The sequence below is a fragment of the Delphinus delphis genome, chromosome X (genome assembly GCF_949987515.2).
Source record: "Delphinus delphis chromosome X, mDelDel1.2, whole genome shotgun sequence".
Taxonomy (NCBI): Eukaryota; Metazoa; Chordata; class Mammalia; order Artiodactyla; family Delphinidae; genus Delphinus; species Delphinus delphis.
The window spans coordinates 84,366,107-84,388,436 of record NC_082704.1 but is presented as its reverse complement, the minus strand read 5'-3'; the positions used below and the strand labels follow the sequence as shown (position 1 = coordinate 84,388,436).

Sequence of the window (22,330 nt, the reverse complement as noted above, 5' to 3'; positions counted from 1 at the left end):
CATGGAGTGGTTGCTTCAGAGAAAGAAGAGATCAGCCACAGGAGGTAAGATACAAGTGAGATGCAGAGTACTTCAGTAACAGTGGGTTCTTCGAGCCAAAAGTGATCAAGTGACATTGAGAATATAGACATCTTGGAGAGACAGTCGAACTCCCAGGTCTGGGATAGGGGAAAATTTGTCAACTGACATATGGAATTTAAGCCTGTGGCCTCTGGAGTCAGACATACTGGTTTGAAAATGTGGCTCCAATACTAATTAGCTATGTGAACTCGGGCAAGTCAATTAAATACCCTGTACTTCAGTTTCCTCATCTGTTAAATGGGGATGATAACAGTACCTGTCTCATAGGTTTGTTGTGAGGCATAAAATTATTTTGAAGGTTAAATGAGAAGCTATCTGGAAATTACTTAGAATAGTACCTAAAACAAGGTAAGTGCTCAATGAAAGTTAATGTTAACTGCTAATATCATCATCTAGCTGGGTTACAGAAGTAATAATATATTTATTGAATATATAACTACCACATTTCCTCAATTCTATGAATTGGTATCTTTTTCAAATTTCTGAAATTGGGACTCTACATACATATCCGCATGTTTTACATTTGCATTCAAAGTCATTTTCTCCCTATCCTGCCCCAAAAGAATCCAAAACCTGTCAGACTCCCAAAACCATGCTCTAGGTCAGTGTTTCTCAGACTTTCATGTGGGGACCTTGTTAAAATGCAGATTCTGATTCAGCAGGTCTGGGGTGGAGCCTGAGATTCTACAGTTCTAATGAGCTCCCAGGTAATACCATTGCTGCTGGTCCTTGGATCACACTTGAAATAGCAAGGGTCTAGATCTCTGGACCATAACCAGTCTGAGGCCAGAGAAACCATAGGTTGGAATGGGCACCATTTTGGAGTCAGGCCTCAAAGCAGCCTTCTTGATGTAGCAAACCCCTGGTCCACCAGGCCTGGGACTGAGGTTTTGGAATAGTGCTGAAATCTGCAGGTGAAAAACAATGTCTGAGGAGGATAGTGAGTGTTTCTAAATTAGCAACCTTGGTTACATGTAATAGTCGTGTCAGCCATTCTGAATTGGAACTGTTTAGAGGCCAGAAATTTCGGAAAGGAGATCTGAAGACCTTGGCCTTGTTGATTTTACCTCTAGGTAAACCTTACTAATTGGAGTCTTCTGCAGTCACTGCACACATACCCAATATGAAGGAAACAGACTGCTGGCCTCAGTTCTCCACCTAGAGTAAAACCAGCCCTCTAGCCATTCAGCAAACAAGTATAGTTTTCTCTTCTCCCTTCTTCCCTAATACCTTAAATAGTTAGGCATCAGGGTCTGGGGATTCTTTCTTTTCTTAAATTTTATTTTTAAAAACTTATTGTGATAGCATGTAACATGATAGCTACTCATAAATTTTCAAGTGTATGATATTGTTGTAATGTATGTATGTATTGTTGACTATAGGTACAATGTTGTACAGCAGATCTCTACAGCCTATTCATCTTACTTAACTGAAATTTTATGCCTGATTAATAGCTCCCCATTTCCTCATCCCCCCAGCCCCTGACAACCACCATTCCGCTCTTTATCAATTTGACTATTTTAGATACCTCATATAAGTGGAATCATGCACTTATTTTTGTCTTTCTGTGAGTGGCTAATTTCATTTAGCATAATGTCCTCAAGTTTCATCCATGTTGTTGCAAGTGACAGGATTCCCTTCTTTTTTAAGGCTGAATAGTATTCTGTTGTATGTATATACCACATTTTCTTTGTCCATTCATCTTAATTCACAACATTTCTGCCATCTGGTTCCTCCTGTGTTAGTATATCCCTGACCTGTCTCCTGTACTGCCACAGCCTCCTACTGCACCCCCGCTCCACTGACTTCCCCATCCCAAACTGTTCTGCCCACTTCTCACAGTGATTTTTGCCTAAAATGTCTCCATTTTCCCCACTGCTTTAATACTTTTCCTCCCCAATCATTCCTTTCCTGCACAAATTTTCCACTTCTGGTCAGGTCTCATCATTGTCCTAAGAACATTATCCGCATTACTGAATCCAAGCTTTGATTCATTCCGTGCTTCCTATCCACAATACCTTCCCCCTTCCAGGAAAGGTTTTAGGAATAGCTAAGTGTCGCTACAATTTATTGAGTACTTACTCTATGCCTAACTCTGTGCTAGGCACTTTACATAGATTATTATTTACTATAATAGCCCTATGAGCTAGATATTTTCTAATTATTCCCATCGGATGTGAGGAAATTAAGGGTCAAATAATTTACCCCAGTCTGTCTCTATACATGTAGACTATGCCTTTGTCTTTTCTTACTAATTCCCCCCCTCTCTCCCTCTCTGTTTAAATAACCATCTCACTACTTTCAAAGCATATAGGAAATAAATTAACTAAGCTTTGGTTCCTTGAAGTGCTTCTGGATTCTGCTTTCATGAACACATTATTTATGGTTTGCTGTAGGGAAATGGTGCCTCTAAAGCTTTTGAAGGACTTTTAAGCCATTTTGTTCACATACATTGTTTAGCCATTCTCTGCAGTCTTTATTAGTATTGAAGTGCTCAGCACCCCCCCTTCTTTCTGGATATTATAAAGCTGAACCTCAGCCATGCCCCGGCACAAGCATTCCAGTCCCAAATGAGAGGACTCAGAATGAGTGCTGGTGCATTGGCATCTAGCAGAGTGAAACTCATGGGCACACAGCAGTGTCTCTGCAGCTCTGAGGACAGAGTGGGACTGATGGGGTTGGGGAGGAGAAAAGGGATTTTCCCTTTTACTCTCTATACTTCTTTATTGTTTGATTTGTCTTTATACAATGAATGTTATTTAGTACTTGTCTAACAAAAAGAGATACAATTATTTAATTAAAAATAAAGGACAACAGACAAAGAGGGAAGTTCGGAGAAAGACTGAAGAAGAATCATAATCATCCAAAGCTAGTTATCTCCAGGAATAAACAAGTGATGCCATTTGTGGTCTATCAGAATGACAACAAATATTTTAAAGTTTGATAATGCTCATGGTCGGCAAGCATAAGGGGAAATAGGTGCTACCCTCCACTGTTGATGGATGATTGGTACAGGTTCTCTGGAGGCAATTTTGCAGCGTGCATCAGCATTTACCATTTATGTATCTTTGACCCAGCAAGACTACTGCTAAGAATTTACCATATGTATATATACTCAAAAGCATGTCATGGTGTAAGTATATAAAGATACTGCAGAATTTTTCATAATGGCAAAACACAAAGTGTCCATCATTGAAGTTTGGTTAAATAAACTGTGGTTCATCTATTAATTCTGAGAACATTAAGCAGCTATGTAAAACCAGGAGGTAGAGCTGTAGTGCTGATGTGGAATGATCTTTTTTAAAAATTTATTTTTTTGAAGTATAGTTTATTTACAATGTGTTAATTCCTACTGTACAGCAAAGTGATTCAGTTATACAGATATAGTAATTCCTTTTCATATTCTTTTCCATTATGGTTTATCACAGGATATCGAATATAGTTCCCTGTGCTATACAGTAGGACCTTATTGTTTTCTCTTTCTCTATATAATAGTTTGCACCTGCTAATCCCAAACTCCCAATCCATCCCTCCCCCACTCCCCCCTTGGCAACCACAAGTCTGTTTCTGTTTCATAGATAAATTCATTTGTGTTCATTAGATTCCACATATAAGTGACATAATATGGTATTTGTCTTTCTCTGTCTGACTTACTTCACTTAGTATGATAATCTCTAGGTCCATCTATGTTGCTACAAAGGTCATTATTTTATTCTTTTTAATGGCTGAGTAATATTCCATTGTGTATACGTACCACATCTTCTTTATCTATTCATCTGTCGATGGACATTTAGGTTGCTTCCATGTCTTGGCTATTGTAAATAGTGCTACTATGAACATAGGGGTGCATGTATCTTTTCGTATCAGAGTTTTGTCTGGATATATGCCCAAGAGTGTGATTGCAGGATCATATGGCAACTCTGCTTTTAGTTTTTTGAGGAAACTCCATACTGGTTCCATAGTGGCTGTACCAGTTTACAATGATGTGGAATTATCTCAATGATTTGTTCTTAAGTGTGAAAAGTAGGAACTGTGACTATAGTATGCTACCACTTGTATCTTTCTTTTTCCTGGAAGAATACACAAAATTGTCAAAAGTAAAATTACATTTGGATAGAAGGACTAGGGTTCTGAGGCTGGAGAGTTGGGTTTTTTTGGCCATGCCCCATGGCATGTAGGATCTTAGTTCCCTGACCAGGGATCGAACCCATGCCCCCTGCATTGTAAGCGTGGAGTCTTAACCACAGGACTACCAGGGAAGTCCCCTGGAGAGCTTTTAATCTAAGATTTTAACTATTCGTACATTACAAATATTTTATCATGTGTGTATAGCTTCTAAAGAAACAAAAATACCATTCTAAAATATCAAAGAGGGCACTGACAGACTTGAAAAGCTTGGTCCATGGACTCCAGGTTAAGAACATTTGTTTTAGAGGAAAGAGCCTGCCCAAATATTTAATGTTCCATCTCTTCAGTCTGGTAGTTCCCCAAGATCAAGGGCTCTATAGAGACACTGGTGGCAAGGTTTATATCCTGGAAAGTCACCCCTGGGCAAATAGTCTTTAGCAAACAAGGGCCATGTGAGTGTTAGAAAATTAGGGCATAGCTTTAACTACCAACTCTAGGTTTCTTTCTTTTAAAAAAACTTTTCATTTCTTAATTATTATAAACTCACAAGAAATTGCAACAACACAGAGAGGTCCTGTGTCCCCTTACCCAGTTTCCCCTAGCAGTAACATCTCACATAATTAAAGTGCATATCAAAAACAGGAAATTAACTGGTTCAATACAATTATCTAGACTTAGCTCTTACTCAGATTTTACTAGTTTTTGCATGCACTCATTTTTGGGGTATGTCTTTGTGTATAATTCTATTACATTTCATCACATGTGCAGATGGATATAACCCTCACCACAATCAAGAGACAGAAGTGTTCTGTCACAACAAAGGAACTCCCAATGTTGCTACTTTATAATTATATATTTCCTCTCATTCCCTATATGTTCTTAGCTGTTCTCCATCTCTATATATAATATTGTCATTTTTTGAGAATTTTATATTCTCAGAAGGGAATGGAATCACAAGGGATTAGCTTTCTTTCACTCAGCGTAAGCCCCGGGGGATCCATCCCTGTTGCTGCCTGTATCAGCAGCTTGTTTCTCTTTATTACTGAGTTGTAATTCATTGGGTGGATGTATTACAATTTGTTTAATCGTTCACCCACTGAAGGATGTTAGGGTTGTTTCCAGTTTTGTGTAATTACACATAAAGCTGCTTTGAATATTCATGTACACGTTTTTTTGTGTGAACATAAGTTTACATTTCTCTAGGATAAATACCCATGAGTGCAATTGTTGAATCCCATAGTACAAAATTGCCAGAGTGTTTTCCAGGGTAGCTTTACCAGTTTTTGTTCCCACCAGGAACGTTATGAGAGTTCAAATAACTCCATTCTGGTCAGCACTTAGTATCTTCAGTATTCTTCATGTTAGCCATTCTAATAGGTGTGTAGTGATATTTCATTATGATTTTACTTTGCATTTCACTAATGGCTAGTGATGTTGAACATGTTTTCATGTGTTTTTAGATCCATATCGTCTTCTTTGGTAAAGTGTCTGTTCAAGTCTTTTGCCAATTTTTGAATCAGATTCTTTGTTTTCTTATTGTTCAATTTTAGAGCGTTCTTTATATATTTATATATTCCGTGTACAAGTTTCTTGTTGGACCTGGGATTTGCAAATATTTTCTCACAGTTGATGGCTTGTCTTGTCATTCTTTTAACAAGGTTTTCCCACCGATAAAAAGTTTTAATTTAAAAAAAGTTTTAAAATGATGGGAATACAATAGGAGACTTAAAAAAAATATCTCTTAAGTTCCTTCAATTAAAGACCCATTGGATGTGTGTGTGTGTATATTTTTTTAAAAAATAAAAAAGTTTAATGTATCTATTTTTAATGGATTCTGCTGGCACCAATCACTGGTCAAGGAAAAGAGTGTTGCTGTAACTGTCATAAACCAATCATGGGCTCATCTCCTAGTGCTGGCCCACCCCTCCCTGAGGTCAAGAGTTCTCTGTTGGAGACTTGATCAGTGTTGGGGTTCTGTTAGCAAAAAGATAGGAGAATGCCTGCCAAAAGTGTCTGTCACAGAGTGTGAACTCACAGAGGATAGGCTTCTTGTGGTTTACTCCGTCTGATGCTGGCTTCCTTCAACTTGCAGGCCACCTCATCCAGACCTTCATTTTCTTCCTCTGTTTTCCTCCTGTTGCATGGTATTGGACCAGTTTGTGGCTTCTACCCCATCTCCTAGAAGGGGAATAGCTCTGGGGAAAAGGAACAGATGTGGCAAAGAAAGGTGAGTGAAAAGTTTCAAGTTACTATTTGCATGTTCTGTCTGCCTTCTTGCAGGAAGCATTAGGTAGGAAATATCTAACATACAAGGCCACATAGCATAGGGGTAGGCGCTGGACTCCAGAGGCAGAATTTCTGCATTCAAACTACAGTGTCAATAGTTAATTGTTGTGGTAACTTTGGCCAAGTAAGTAGACTCTCTGTGCCTCAGTTTATTATGTACCTCATAGGGTTGTTGTGAATACTGAAATGAGATAATAAATACAAAACCCTTAGTATAGTGCTTGCACATAGTAAGTACTCACTAAATATTACTAGTTATTACTCTATTATTCACACTACTAGAAAAGTCTGGAAGGAAACAGTGCTGTGTCTGAATGGTGGCTTTCAGGGGATTTTTAATTTTCTTCCTTACACTGTTCTGTATTTTCCAAGTATCCTACAATGAAGCATATATTTCTTTGACAATCAGAATATGACACATCAAATTTCATTAAAATTAATAAACCTACCTATGGAGACAAAAGAGCTGCATGCAGAAAACTATAAGACACTGATGAAAGAAATTAAATATGATACAAACAGAGAGAGAGATATACCATGTTATTGGATTGGAAGAATCAACATTGTGAAAATGACCCAAAGCAATCTACAGATTCAATGCAATCCCTATCAAATTACCAATGGCATGTTTCACAGAACTAGAACAAAAAATTTTCACAATTTATACGGAAACACAAAAGACCCCGAATAGCCAAAGCAATCTTGAGAAAGAAAAATGGAGCTGGAGCAATCAGGCTCCCTGACTTCAGACTATACTACAAAGCTACAGTAATCAAGACAGTATGGTACTGGCACAAAAACAGAAATATAGGTCAATGGAACAGGATATAAAGCCCAGAGATATACCCACACACATACAGTCACCTTATCTTTGATAAAGGAGGCAAGGATATACAATGGAGAAAAGTCAGCCTCTTCAATAAGTGGTGCTGGGAAAACTGGACAGCTACCTGGAAAAGAATGAAATTAGAACACTTCCTAACACCATATACAAAAATAAACTCAAAATGGATTAAAGACCTAAATGTAAGGCCAGACACTATAAAACTCTTAGAGGAAAACATAGGCAGAACACTCTATGACATAAATCACAGCAAGATCCTTTTTGACCCACCCCCTAGAGAAATGGAAATAAAAACAAAAATAAACAAATGGGACCTAATGAAACTTAAAAGCTTCTTCATAGCAAAGGAAACCACAAACAAGATGAAATGACAACCCTCAGAATGGGGAAAATATTTGCAAATGAAGCAACTGACAAAGGATTAATCTCCAAAATATACAAGCAGCTCATGCAGCTCAATATCAAAAAAACAAACAACCCAATCCAAAAATGGGCAGAAGACCTAACTAGACATTTCTCCAAAGAAGATATACAGATTACCAACAAACACATGAAAGGATGTTCAACATCACTAATCATTAGAGAAATGCAAATCAAAACTACAATGAGGTATCACCTTACACCAGTCAGAATGGTCATCATAAAAAAATCTAGTAAATGCTGGAGAGGGTGTGGAGAAAAGGCAACCGAGTCTCCTTTTGCCTGGCCAAACTCAAAGGATCTGAGGCTAATTATCATGATCCTATCTGCACATATGTGCTTCCAGTCTTGCAAAATATTTTCTTATCCAACATTTCATCACTTTCTCCCAGGAATCCTGTGAAATACTGGCCCAGGATTTTGTAGTCATGCTGATAGGCAGTAACATGTATTCTTTTTGATGGTTTCAGATGTCCCTATTTAAGACCATTCTTGAGTATCATGGTGAGTTAAGGGTAGGAATACTGATTTAATTTTAATGAAAAAAAATTTAACATCTTTATTGGAGTATAATTGCTTTACAATGGTGTGTTAGTTTCTGGTTTATAACAAAGTGAATCAGTGATACATATACATATATCCCCATCTCTCCTCCCTCTTGCGTCTCCCTCCTACCCTCCCTCTCCACCCCTTTAGGTGGTCACAAAGCATCGAGCTGGGACGAAGTGAGAGAGTGGCATGGACATATAGTGATGAAATGTTGGATGAGAAAATATTTTGCAAGACTGGAAGCACATATGGGCAGATAGGATCATGATAATTAGCCTCAGATCCTTTGAGTTTGGCCAGGCAAAAGGAGACTGGGTTGCTAACAGCTGAGCTTTCTGAATGGGCAGGACTTGGGCCCAGAGTTATGAGGCTGGAGACCAGTTGGGCATTTTGAGTTGAGACTGGGGCTTGGAGAGACAGTGGTACTGGGGCCCTGTCCTGAGGGCATAGGGAAAATAGGAGTAAGGGAACTAGCATTTGTTAGCCACCTGGAGCTGTCAGTTACTTTACATAAAATTTCAAGGAACTTAATCCTCACCCACAATTCTGTGAAGTGGATTTTTCGGTCTGCAATTAAAGATGTGTGAATTAAATCTCAGAAAGGCAAAATGATTTTCCCAAGGTCCCAGGAGACACGAGCATGGATTTATGGATTCAAACCATATGGATTTTATCTTTACAATGTTGGGGCCTTTATCTTATGTTATACCATGTTCCTTGTGGGTAGAGTGACCATACAACTTGGTTTGCCCTGGGCCAGTCCCAGTTTATACCTGTATTCATGGTATAATAATGAATAGCATCTTTTTACTTTCAAAAGTGTCCCAGCTTGGATGATACATTGTATGGTTACCTTACCAATGGAGAACAGCAATGGGGGACAACCAGGTCAGAGGGGTTCACTCTCTGGTCCCTCTGTCTTCCTTGAAATGCAGTATAACTTATACGCTTTCTCCTTTGATCAACAGACTCAGTTCAGCTTTGTCTTCTTGTTATGAGTAACAGCTACCATTTTTGAATTCTCATTTAATCCTCACAACTCTATCATTAGTCCCAATTTAAAGATGAAGAAGCAGGTACAGAAGGACAAGTGACTTGCCTAAGGGTCCAAAGCTAGTAAGTAGTAGAGGCGGGGCTTCAACACAGGTCTGTTTGACTCCATAATCCAGGACCCACTGGAGAATCTCCATGTGAACCTGCCCAAGCCACAGGGCTTAGGATCTATGATAATGTCATACTAGGACACTGCACAACACTCTGATTTCACTCCCTTTTCTGTAGCAGAGGGAGGAAAAGTTCATGGTATCCCTGTTCTCTTCCAGATGGTCTCAAAGTCCCCCAACATAGTCCATACTACAAATTTCAGAGAGACATCATATCATTGGAGTATGTCCTTCAGACATTGTGCTCAAGTCATCAACCATCTTTTCATTCTTTTACTCTTAGATGTCTCTTACCATGGTTTTCGTACATGAAAATCCCATGAAGCAACTATCCTGGTGGACTTGGGATTTTGAATAATTGGTCCATTCACAGGAGAGCCCCGGGAAAATACAAGCAGGAGTCTTCCCATTAAGGAAGAATTTGATCAGAGCCAGGCAGAGGGTCAATGACAAACTCAAAGGCCTGTGTGAAGTTCCAAGAGGACCCCAATCCCAACAAATTGCTAGAGTTTTGAGAGGAGAAACTGAGGCAAAAGACTGGGCCTTTGTAGCTAGTTGATACCTGGAGCCTGGAGAGAATTACAGAAGAAAGAAAGGAAAGAAATAGGAATGGTTACAACTTGGAGGCCAGTCTCAGGTGTACTAGGAAAGACTAGAATAAGGAGAAGGAAGTGACGGATGACAAAAAGCCTCTTTAGCAGCCTTACATATTTATTTAATAGAAATAATCAACAGGAACAGATATAAACACAAGGGACTGCACAATTCTCAAGTTCAGGGGCAGCAAGAACCTACTTCTCTCCTTCCTTCAGCAACAGCATTTTTATCCAGTAGGTTAGCCTTCCCCACTTCCTTCATGCTCTGAAGAAAAAGTAGGTGCTGCTTGTCCTAACAAGAGCCGTCAGGAAGTGCTCAGTGGAGTCACTGTCTCATAAGCCACTCTCAGAGAATTCAGCTCTCAGTCCCTGGCTATACTCTGCCAGCCCCAAGGGTGATGGCACGGAGGTGGGCAACTGCTGTTTTCCTCTGAAAAGGTCTCCTGCTTCTCTTCATCCTCAGCTCTCTCCTCAGCCTTGTTCACTTTGGCCATCAGGCTCTACATAGGCAGAGGGGATGATGTCAGGCCTTCAGGCATCTCATGGACTAGGTTCTTGAGAAGGAGAGGGGGAAGGGGACCCAAAAGGCCAGCCCTAGATGCTTGGCCACAGTACTGGCATCTGAGTATCTGGTTATTTTTAGTTTTCATGCTGAGGGTTCACAAGTCAAGAAAAATGTGTGATCTAGTCTAGCTACTCCCTAACTCCAGGCCACGAGCTTGGTCACATGGCCAGATGGAAAGTCCCCAAATAATTGGGTGTCCTGTCAGTGTAATCTACAGAGAGGGATGATAAGACACAAAGAGCTCTCCCTACTCCTCAACTCAAAGATGCCCAGCTAGAATAGAGCCTGTAGGCTACACTTGATCTTGAGTGACCAGCACTTGGTGGCCATACCCTTGAGGAGCAGAATGGGATGGTGGTAATCAGTGTAGCAGTTGATACCTTGTATCAGTACTGGATTGTGAGGAAGGGCTCCTTGTCTTTAGCCCTGTTACTGAAGCAAAGGTAGACCTAGGTGTACACATGGTACTTGCCACCCTGACTGAGCCAAAGTGCCTCTGCCTGGTAGGTGAGGTTGTGCAGGGAAGACAGCAGATCTCAGGGCTTCCAGTTGTGTAGGAGTGATGACTGGGGCAGCTCCTCAGGATGGATTGGAGTTTCTGGAAGGAAAAGAGTAGCGGGTGGCTGTTAAGGATGAAGGAGACCTTCAGCTTAGAGTTCCATCAGCTCTTCGGACTCAACTCACCTCTATCCCAGCCTTCCAAAGGACCTGAAGGTTTTTTAAATGGGAGAGCAACTTGTTTAAATTGTCTAAAGAGCCACAGACCTAGGTTTGCGGCTGGGCTATACCACTCACTAGCCAGGTAACCTTGAGCAAGGGATTTTAACTTCTCTAAGACTCCACTTCCTCAAAACGTAAAACAGGGTAAATATTTTCTACTTTAATGTGGAGATTATATTAGACAATGTAGGAAAAGTACCTGGGACAGTTTGGCACATAGGGGACGTTCAACAAACAGAAGTTATTACTCTTATTACTGAAAGGAAGACCAAATGAATTAGCTAAATTTTCAAGCCCCTCTATTACATGGCCCTAACCTGTGTTTCAGACTTGGTCTCCTACCACTTCTCTATTGTGGCTTTCAGCTCCAATTGCATGGGATAAATTCCTGTCTCCTCGTCCTGTCCATGTGTGCTTCCACTTCCATGTCTTTGATCATGCTCTTCCCCAGCTCAGATTGTCATCACTCTCCTCTCTGCCTAAGCAAATCCAGCCCATCCTTCACATTCCCATCCATCCAGGAGGCAGAGCTGCAGGGCAACAGAGTGAGGTGAGCAGAGGTGAGTGAGGAAGGGGTGGTCAGCTGCCCCTCAGATGCACTGGCAGTGTCCATCCTGGCTCTTGTTGGGGAAGTGGAAAAATAAGCCTCGTTGGTAAAGAGCATGGGACAGAGGTGGGACAGTGGTGCAGAAAAACACCATTTGAAATTTCTGAGACCTCTGTGTCCTTAGATTGACACAGAGGGAAGGGATTGCAGGCCACTCCAGTTAATTAGCCCACACCATCCCAATAAGAATCTAAGTTCTCAAGGTCCATAGACCAAGTGCTTCTGGGCCACAGAGCTGAGACCAATTAGAGTTAAAATTTCTGGAAATTTACTTTTAAATACTTAACAAAGAGAGTGGGATCCATGTGTGTGTATCTGGCTAGTGTTGATCAACATCCTAGGAGCTTTTGGTTAACATTTGAAGTATCTTAATTAGAAATGCACAAGCCATGTGTTAGTTTTCATTTGAAGAAGCCCACACTCCAGAGGGCTGTCACCAATACTTAAGTTTTCTCCAGTTGATACCAGAGATTGTGAAATAGCATAATGCAAATTAGAAATGATTTTTTCATTGGTGAAATGAATGCTGCTCAAGACATGTAGACTGGCTAGAAATACACAGGCTCTCCCACCTCTTATGTACAGGCTACAAGAATTTAGCCAGCCCAGTAGCATAATTCCTGTGGAATGGTGCCTCTAGGCTTGCAAGTCCCAACTGGTCCAGTGTTCTGAGGCTTACTGCAGCATTTGTCACCTGAATCCTACCATTAAAAGATGTGACATGTCCTTTGCCTCCTTCTGCTACAGGAGGACACAGCAAAAAGACAGCTATCTATGAACCAGGAAGCAGTCCTCACCAGACACTGAATCTGTTAGCACCTTGATCTTGGACTTTCAGCCTCTAGAACTCTTTTCTTGCAGCCACCTTCTTCCCTGTATATGAACTGGTGCCTTGCTGGGAGTAGAAGCAACAGTAGCCAGCAGCATCTCACCATGTTGCCCACAGATAGCAGCGCTTCCACAAAGGAGACAACGTATGACGACCACAAACAACTTCCTGCCCATAGTCCTCCAGATCCAAGCCATCAGTAAAGTCCAGGATATTCACAGCTGTTTTGTTCACTGATGTAGCCCCAGTGTCCAGGACACAATCTGGCATGTAGAATACCTTGAGAATATTTGTTGAATGAGAAAGCAAACCAGTCTTAAGTCTGACCTTACAGGTGAGTTACCCCTTGGAATTAGCGACACTGCCTCTGGAAACACCTGTTAGAAGTAGTATATTTTCTATGAACACCACACAACAGAAGGGAAACTCTTAGTCTCCATCATCCTAAGTGTCTGCATGAAATAACACATGATCCTGAAACTCAGTTTAACAGAATTTTCATAAAGACTACAGATTCTCAGTTTCTCTAGCCTCTTAGATGAAGGTACCAATTCAGGTCAATCAACATTTTCTAAACGCCTACAGTGTTCAATATGGGCTGTATATTACTGGCCCATCTTTTCAAAACCAACAATCATCAGCATGATACATTCATTTACATTTATATTAAATTCTTTTTCTCAGATCTAACCAAAAATGTTGAAAGTCAAGGTTGACAAAAATTAAAACAGTAAACACAGAGATAACTTTTTCAATTAAGATAAGTAGGATGTGAATTTTCTTTTTCATACTGGAAGTAAGTAAAACACACGTACACACACAATTACCAAAATAAAATAGAACCTCTGGGGGAAAAAAATACAACAAAACGATGTCACATGAAAAGCACTAACAGGGAATCTAAAGGGATCTGAGATTTTAGTGAACTTATAGAAGAGGCCGTATTTTTGTGCCTGCTTATTCTCTCCCTTATACTCTACATCTAGTCTGTCAGCACATCCTGGTGGTTTGACCTTGGAGATATTTATCCAGAATGCAACCACTTTTCACCATGCCCACTGCCATCATTCTGGTGCAAGCCGCCAGGAATCACCTTTAACATGATTGCAAGAGTCTGCCAACTGGACTTCCTGTTCTGCCTTAGACTCCCTTAAATCTTTCTTTCTCCATAGAGCAGCCAGAATGTTCCTTTTAAAATAGACATCACATAAGTCAGGTCATATCACTTCTCTGCTCAAAACCCTCCAATGGCTTCCTGTCTCATTCAGAAGAAAAGCCAAACTGCTAACCATGGATCCCAAGAACATAGGGGATCTGGTGCTCCGCTCACCCACCAATCTCCATAGTTAGTCTTACTTTATTACTCTCTCTCCTCATTCGCTCCCCTCCAGCCTCATTGGCCTCCTCACTGTTCCTCAAGTATTCCAGGCACCAGGCACCAGGCACCCTCTCTTCTCAGGCCCTTCTCACTTGCTTTTTTCTTTGCCTGGAGTGTTTGCCCCCAGAGAGGTGAATGGCTATTTCCCTCACTTTCTTCAGCTCTTTACCCAAAAGTCTTTTTTTTCTTCTTTTTAAAAATAATAACAGCTGCTGTTTTTTAAAGAAATCAACTAATTAGGCTGCGTTGGGTCTTCATTGCTGTGCGTGGGCTTTCTCTAGTTGTGGAGAGCGGGGGCTACTCTTTGTTGCGGTGCGTGGGCTTATTGTGGTGGCTTCTCTTGTTGCAGAGCACGGGCTCTAGGTGCGCAGGCTTCAGTAGTTGTGGCACGTGGGCTCAGTAATTGTGGCACGTGGGCTCTAGAACGCAGGCTCAGTAGTTGTGGCACACGGGCTTAGTTGCTCCGCGGCATGCGGGATCTTCCCGGACCAGGGCTCGAACCCGTGTCCCCTGCATTGGCAGGCAGATTCTTAACCACTGTGCCACCAGGGAAGTCCCAAAGGTCGTCTTCTTAATGAGGCTTTCTCTAGCCACACTACCTCCATTCCAATGCTTCTTATTCCCCTACCCTGTTTTCTCTCCTTAAAACTTGCAAGAATCTAACATACTATATATTTTACTAATTTCTTTTTTTTGTTGCTGTTGGGCATAGGTGTTTATTAATTAATTAATTTATTTTTGCTGTGTTGGGTCTTCATTTCTGTGTGAGGGCTTTCTCTAGTTGTGGTAAGCGGGGGCCACTCTTCATCGCGGTGCACAGGCCTCTCACTATCGTGGCCTCTCTTGTTGTGGAGCACAGGCTCCACACGCGCAGACTCAGTAGTTGTGGCTCACGGTCCTAGTTGCTCCGCGGCATGTGGGATCCTCCCAGACCAGGGCTCGAACCTGTGTCCCCTGCATTAGCAGGCAGATTCTCAACCACTGCGCCACCAGGGAAGCCCCTATTTTACTAATTTCTTATTTGTTGTTTACCTCCCCTGGGAAGATGTAAGCTCCACAAGTGCAGGAATTTTTGTGTCTGCTTTATTTCCCACTATTGTCTTTAGTGACTAGGGTATGCATGTAGTAGACATTCAATAAATATTTGTTGAGTGAATGAATGAATGTTTCTATAAGACTGGTATGGCAGATTAAGGTTAATAGCAAATCTTTTGCTACCCTTCTCCCTGAGAGGTAGAGTCTAATTCCCCTTGCCTTAAATCTGGGCTAGACTCAGTGATTTGCTTTGCCAAAAGAATTCAGCAAAACTGACATTCTGGAACTTCTGAAGTTAAGTCATAAGTCTTGTAGCTTTCACACAGGTTTCTTATAACACTCACTCTGGAAGCCTTAAGCTGCCATGTAAGAAATCCAACTACCCTGAGACTGTCACGCCACAGAGTTCCCATGTAGGCACCTTGCACAACAGTGTCATCTGAGCCCAGCCTTCCAGTCATCCCTACTAAGGTGCCAGATATATGAGTGAAGCCATCTTGGACGCTCCAGACCATCCCAGTCCACCAGCTGAGAGCAATCTCAGTCATGTGGGACACAAGAATCATCCAGCCAAACCCTGATGGAATTCCTAACTCACACAATTATGAGATATAAGAAAATGGTTGTTTTAATCCACTGAGTTCTTTTTTAAAATTTTATTGGGGTATAGTTGATTTACAATGTTGTGTTAGTTTCAGGTGTACAGCAAAGTGAATCGGTTATACATATACATATACCCACTCTTTTTTAGATTCTTTTCCCATATAGGTCATTAAAGAGTACTGACTAGAGTTCCCTGTGCTACACAGCAGGTTCTTATTAGTTATGTATTTTATATACAGTAGTGTGTATATGTCAATCCCAATCTCCCAATTTTATCCTTCCCTCCCTTTCCCCCCTGGTAACCATAAGTTTGTTTTCTACATCTATGACTCTATTTCTGTTTTGTAAGTATGTTCATTTGTATCACTTTTTTGATTCCACATATAAACAATATCACATGGTATCTGTCTTTGTCTGACTCTCTTAGTATGATAATCTCTAGGCCATCCATGTTGCTGCAAATGGCATTATTTCATTCTTATTATTTACTTATTTAATTTTTTGGCTGCATTGGGTCTTCGTTGCTGCACACAGGCTTTCTCTAGTTACGGTGGGCAGGGGCTACTCTTCGTTGAGGTGAGTGGGCTTCTCATTGTGGTGGCTTCACTTGTTGCGGAGCATGGGCTCTAGGCACACAGGCTTCAGTAGTTGTAGCACGTGGGCTCAGTAATTGTGGCTCGTGGGCTCTAGAGTGCAGGCTCAGTAGCTGTGGTGCACGGGCTTAGTTGCTCCACGGCATGTGGGACCTTCCTGGACCAGGGATCAAACCCATGTCCCCTGCATTGGCAGGCGGATTCTTAACCACTGCGCCACCAGGGAAGTCCATATTTCATTCTTTTTTATGTCAGGCATTAAGTTCTGGGGAGGCTTGTTACACAGCCATAGATAATTAGGACCCCCAGGAAATATGAACCTATCTTTCTCAAAAGTCCTTCCTGGGTCCCTGGGGAAGCAACTGACGTTTCTGGATACTGTGCTAGAGAATATTATCAGTCCCTTGAAGGAAAGCTAGACAACTCTGAGAAGACCAACTTCTGGTACGGCCCACCCCATCCCCACATTAGGGGCAGAGGACAGAGGCTAGAAGGAGGAGGCTGTCGTCACTGGACAGCCTGTCAACCTTCTCACTCGCTCACTGAGGACACATATTTCTTAATACTGTCAGCCAGCTTGAGGCACATCTGGTCAGAAGTCAGGGGACACTGGCAGGCCCTTGAGCAACTGTAAGTATTTCAATTCTTCAGGACTTCCAAGTGGTTGGCTCTTTAAGAGAAAACATAACAAACCGATGACTTAACCTTCCAGATGGTAGGAAGCTGAGCCTGAATTACAACAGTGTTATCTGTCCCTGACCTTGTTCCAAAGGAACCTGAAGAGGAAAGAGAGGCCCGTTCACTAGTTACACTTTCTAGTCAGGTCTAATTCCCTTTTAAAAGTGGAAGATTCATCATGATGATCATTTTGTAATATGTAGAAATATTGAATCACCATGTTGTGTACCTGGAACTAGCATAGTGTTATAGGTCAATTTTACTTCAATTAAAAAAAGAAAGAGAAAAAAAATCAGTGCTTAACATCCTTGAGTGTATTTCAAGCTTTAACCTGAAAAAAGTCATATGTATAACATTTATTTATTACTGATAAATAAATATATTTTTACATTTTCTTGTTAGCTTTGAGGCGAACCTTATGTCTACTCACCAAGTGGCAGTTATAATCTGGAATGTAGAGTGTGATCCATTTAAACCAGATCAATTTGAAGTAGGTCCAGGCCTAGAGTCCTTGGTCCAGCACTAGAAACTGACCAGATGCCTATTATTAAAATAAATTCTTTTTTTTTTAATTTGGCTGGGCAAGACTTTTATTGCGTACAAGATGATCTTTTTTTTTTTTTTTTTTTTGCAGTACGTGGGCCTCTCACTGTTGTGGCCTCTCAGGCTCCGGACGCGCAGGCTCAGCGGCCATGGCTCACGGGCCCAGCTGCTCCGCGGCATGTGGGATCTTCCTGGACCGGGGCATGAACCCATGTCCCCTGCATTGGCAGGCAGACTCTCAACCACTGCGCCACCAGGGAAGCCCCAAGATGATCATTTTTGATAAAGAATTATAGTAAAGATCTTAAATGAAGATAACAAAGCTCAAAGAAGTTTGGTCAAAAGACCAAAGCAGATCCAGACTTGCCACCTGCCTTGGAATATGGGATTACTACCTGTTACCATTTCTCTGCAGTGCTTCAAAATGCTACTTGTTACAGGGCTTAAGAAGCAACTATCCCCTAAATAATGGTACCTGCCTCAGAGGATTCTTATGGAGACTGAATAAATACTACCTGGCATATAATAAGCTATTATTAAAGGCCCCAGGAATCCTATACTGTCGCTCATAGTTCTTGCTTGTCTGAATACTGGAGGAGTAGGTAGGCTGGGGTAGCCGTGTCTGGAAGGTGTCTAGAAGGGCACCACATGATATACAGAAGGATTCTCAGTCCTGAATCTGCCCTAGCCTCAAGAGCCCAGGAGGAATCCACCTTTGCCCCACTGACAACCCTCCCTCAGGACAATGATATGAGGGCAAGAAAGAACTACCCTTAAATCAAGGATAGAAACCCAGGGAAGCCAAGAGGTGCCCAGCACTGTGCTTTTGACACAGAAAGCCCTACCCTATGAACACCAGTGCTTGTGTTTGTGTCCCCCTCTCCCTTTTAGTTCCAAAGGTACTGAAGCCTCTAACTCTGATCTTTTACAGAACCAGTACCAGGCATTTATCAGAAGAGGCCAAGCCTCAGGTTTTCATATAGCCCTCCCAGTAGTGTAAAAGTAAATGTCAGTAATCTCATTGGGCTCTTAACCTGCAACCCAGCCTATAGCATAAATTGCAGTGCCTTGGCCAATAGTGTAGTAGGTCTTGCTCTTCTCCAGATATGGTGAAATGAAACACCTTGCTTCAGGTCCATTCCCTGTATCTCCTTGCATTTCCCCTCAATATAATTTCCTGATTCTGAGGCAGCTCTCACACCTCATTTTCCCCTAAAGAGGGAAAGCAAAAAGTAAATTTCTCTTACACTCAAAGGCTAATGCCTCCCTAAAATGAAGAATCAACAAGGTCTCAGCTCAAGTTTAATAAAACTACAAAAGACCAAAAGCGATAACCTAGTACTATACACATCAGTTTGCCTGCCGCATAATACAGCTCAGGCCATTCCCTCCAGAGGAAGAAAGGCTGGCCTCCCCAACCCCTGCAGGAAAGGCCTGTCCTGTTCCACACCACATCTGGGCTGAGTGTAAGGTCCTGTGTTTTAAGCATTACAATAGTACAAAATACAATAGTTTTGTTCTCATGGCCACCTACTGCAACCTGGCCCTAAAATGGCCCAGTGCTCACTTCTGCTTAGAGAAATATTCTTTGCTCTTCTGGACATCAGGCTTGATGGTATCACTGCCAGGCTTCCAGCCAGCTGGGCACACTTCCCCATGTTTGTCAGTAAACTGGAAGGCCTGAACTAGTCTCAGTGTCTCATCCACAGAACGGCCAACAGGAAGGTCATTTATGGTGATCTGTTGAATGATACCTTTATCATCAATAATAAAAAGGCCCCTGAATGAGATGCCTTCATGGGCCTTTAAGACCCCATATTCCTGAGCAATGGTGTGCTTGGGGTCTGATATCAAGGGAATGTTCATGGGTCCCAGTCCTCCTTGTTTCTTGGGTGTGTTGATCCATGCCAGGAGACAGAAGTGAGAATCCACAGAAGCACCAATCACTTGGCAGTTGAGTTTCTTAAATTCTTCTGCCCTATCTCTGAAAGCAATGATCTCTGTGGGGCACACAAAGGTGAAATCAAGAGGGTAAAAGAAGAACACAGCATATTTTCCTTTGTAGTCAGATAGACTGATATCTTTGAACTGACCATCTGGCATTACAGCAGTTGCTTTGAACTGGGGGGCATTGTGCCCAATTTTGGCATTTCCTGAAGACATATTGCTATCAGCAGTTCTCACAGACAAACCACAGAAGACAGTCAGGAAAGAGACACGCCAAAATAAATTCTTTGTATCCTCAAAAAGAAAAGAAAAAGTACTCTTGTGGAAAGATCCTCACCTCCCCCAGCTCAGCCATCAACTTGCTGTGGGGACCTCCTGTAAGGCATTTCATCTCTCTGGGCCTCAGTCTTCTCATATGTAAAATAGAGATGTCTTTCAGCATTTTAGAAGCTCCAGTTAGTCTGGGCTCAAAGAAAGGGAAAGAAAGAAAGGTATGAGGTAGTGTCTAAAATGGTAAGGTGACTTCAGCAAAAGTGCAATAGTAGTCCTAAGTCCTATTAGCTCAGAGTCCACAAGTCCTGGCCTTTTCTTCTACCCCCCTCTCCATCTTCCCTCTTGTCCCTGGTGTAAGGTTGTGTTTGGTTCTGAGACCTTCATTCCATCAATAAATATGTATGGCGATGGAAGCCCCAAGATTCAGATTGCCTCATTTCCTGTTCTCAAGTACCCCTCACAACCATACCCCTCCACTTCTCATTTCCTTCCACTGCCTACACATACCTTCCCTCTCTTCGGTAAGTGGTCCTCAGTGGGGGCGGGAGTGAGGGTGGGGGTCCATATTGCTCCCTAGAAGGCATTTTGGGAAATATACGGTGGTACTTTTTGTTGTCACAACAACCGGGGGGGGGGCGGAGGGTGGGCAGGGTTCAGGGTTGCTAAAGTCCTGCAGTGCACATGATGGTCTTATCTCATGTAACTTTTGAATGTCTGCTAGACATTCATGTAGGTGAAAAGACTGTTTACGATTATCCAAGCTTATAGCCCAACTCCATATTAAACAAAAACACCACGTATTTTTAAACAGTTTAAATTAACACTGAAGTTTTCAAAAATGCAACAATCATGTAAATCAAGGGAAGATTGTGCGTTGTTTTATTCAGAATTTTACCAAGAGTTGTTCATCATTTGGAAAACCACATTGTAACCAAAAGTAAGGTCCAGCTGCTCGCCTCTCAAAAGCCAATAAAGAGGCAAGTTGGTGGAAAGGAAAATTTGCTTTATTTTGGATGCTGGCAACCCGGGAGGAGGGCGAACTCCTGTCCAAAGGCCAGCTACCCCCGACCCCCAACAACCAGTGTGCAAGAGCTTTTATAGACAGAGGGAGGGGGCTACATGCAGAAGCAAGAGTCAGCTCTGACAGTCCTCTTGAAATTGGTCATGTGGTGGTCTGACCAGCATCATCTTGATTGTTTTAAGTACAGTTAATCTTCAGTTCCAGGGTCGGTTTGTTCCCATTTCCTTGAGCCCAATTCTCAGAATTGTGGCCGCTTATGTCATGGTTATAGTCTGGTCATCCTGTAGTTAACTTCTTCTACCTGGTGGGGGTTTCAATATCTACAAGATAGCTCACAGAATATGGCTCAGAATATTACCTATAGCCCATGAAGAGGAACTAAAGGTCCTTGATTATGCTTAGTGACTATTATTATTTAGTCTTGGACTGTTTTCCTTTGTTTCTGAATTTTCTCACTCTCTGATTAAATTTATTCTTTAAGAAAAGTTTTTCCACAGACAAAAGGCAGGCAGAGGACATTGTGGGGAGGACCATAGGGTTCTGCTCCATTTCAACATCACTATGGCAATGCCATCTGTGGTATTTGAGTGACCAATACAGCACACCTGTATCAGTTAGCATTTTCAGGTGGAGGTCACTGACTTCATTATGTCTTCCAGTATAATCATGATTAAGCATTTAGATATTGAAATATGTTTTATTTTGTTAAAAAATATAATTTTATGTCCTTAATATTACAGTTAGGACATTATGCTCATCTTTTCAAATTAGGTATATAGGTAAGTTACTTATCCACAAACTCCATTTCAGGAAAATAAAAGGGTATTACAAAATATTTGTTATAAAGTCATTATTGAGTTTGGTGGTCGAGAATAACTATCTTAGAGATTCATTTTTTAATAATCCTCAATTCTTGTTCATGAGCCTGTCTCCTGGCTTCAAGTTGTCTATGCTTCACAGCTGACATCCTCTACTTTCATGCTTTAAAATTCCCTCAAAATTCCTGTATAGTTTGTGGTATCCAACCTTCAAGATGGCCCCTGATGGGGTAAGGGGAGGGAGGGATGAATTGGGAGATTGGGACTGACATGTACACACTACTATATATAAAACAGAAAACTAATAGGGACCTACAGTACAGCATAGGGAACTCTACTCAGTACTCTGTAATGGCCTATATGGGGAAAGAATCTAAAAAAAAGTTGATATATGTATATGTATAATGGATTCACTTTGCTGTATACCTGAAACTAACACAATATTGTAAATCAACTATACTCCAATAAAAATAAATAAAGATGGCCCCCAGTGATCCCTGCCTGCTGGTATTCATACCTTTGTGTAGTCCCCTCCCACACTGAATAAGGTTGACCTGTGTAATCAATAGTATATTGTGAAAATGATGGAATACTGTTAAGGCTAGGTCATAAACGACTTTACAGCTTCTGCCTGTCTCTCCATCTTGGATGAC

General features: G+C 41.5%; 1 pseudogene; it reads right to left on the bottom strand.

Annotated features, from left to right (window-relative positions):
- Nucleotides 1-19,135: 19,135 nt before the first annotated feature.
- On the bottom strand, nucleotides 19,136-19,781 carry LOC132418923 (peroxiredoxin-1 pseudogene; annotated as a pseudogene).
- Between the last annotated feature and the right edge of the window lie 2,549 nt (nucleotides 19,782-22,330).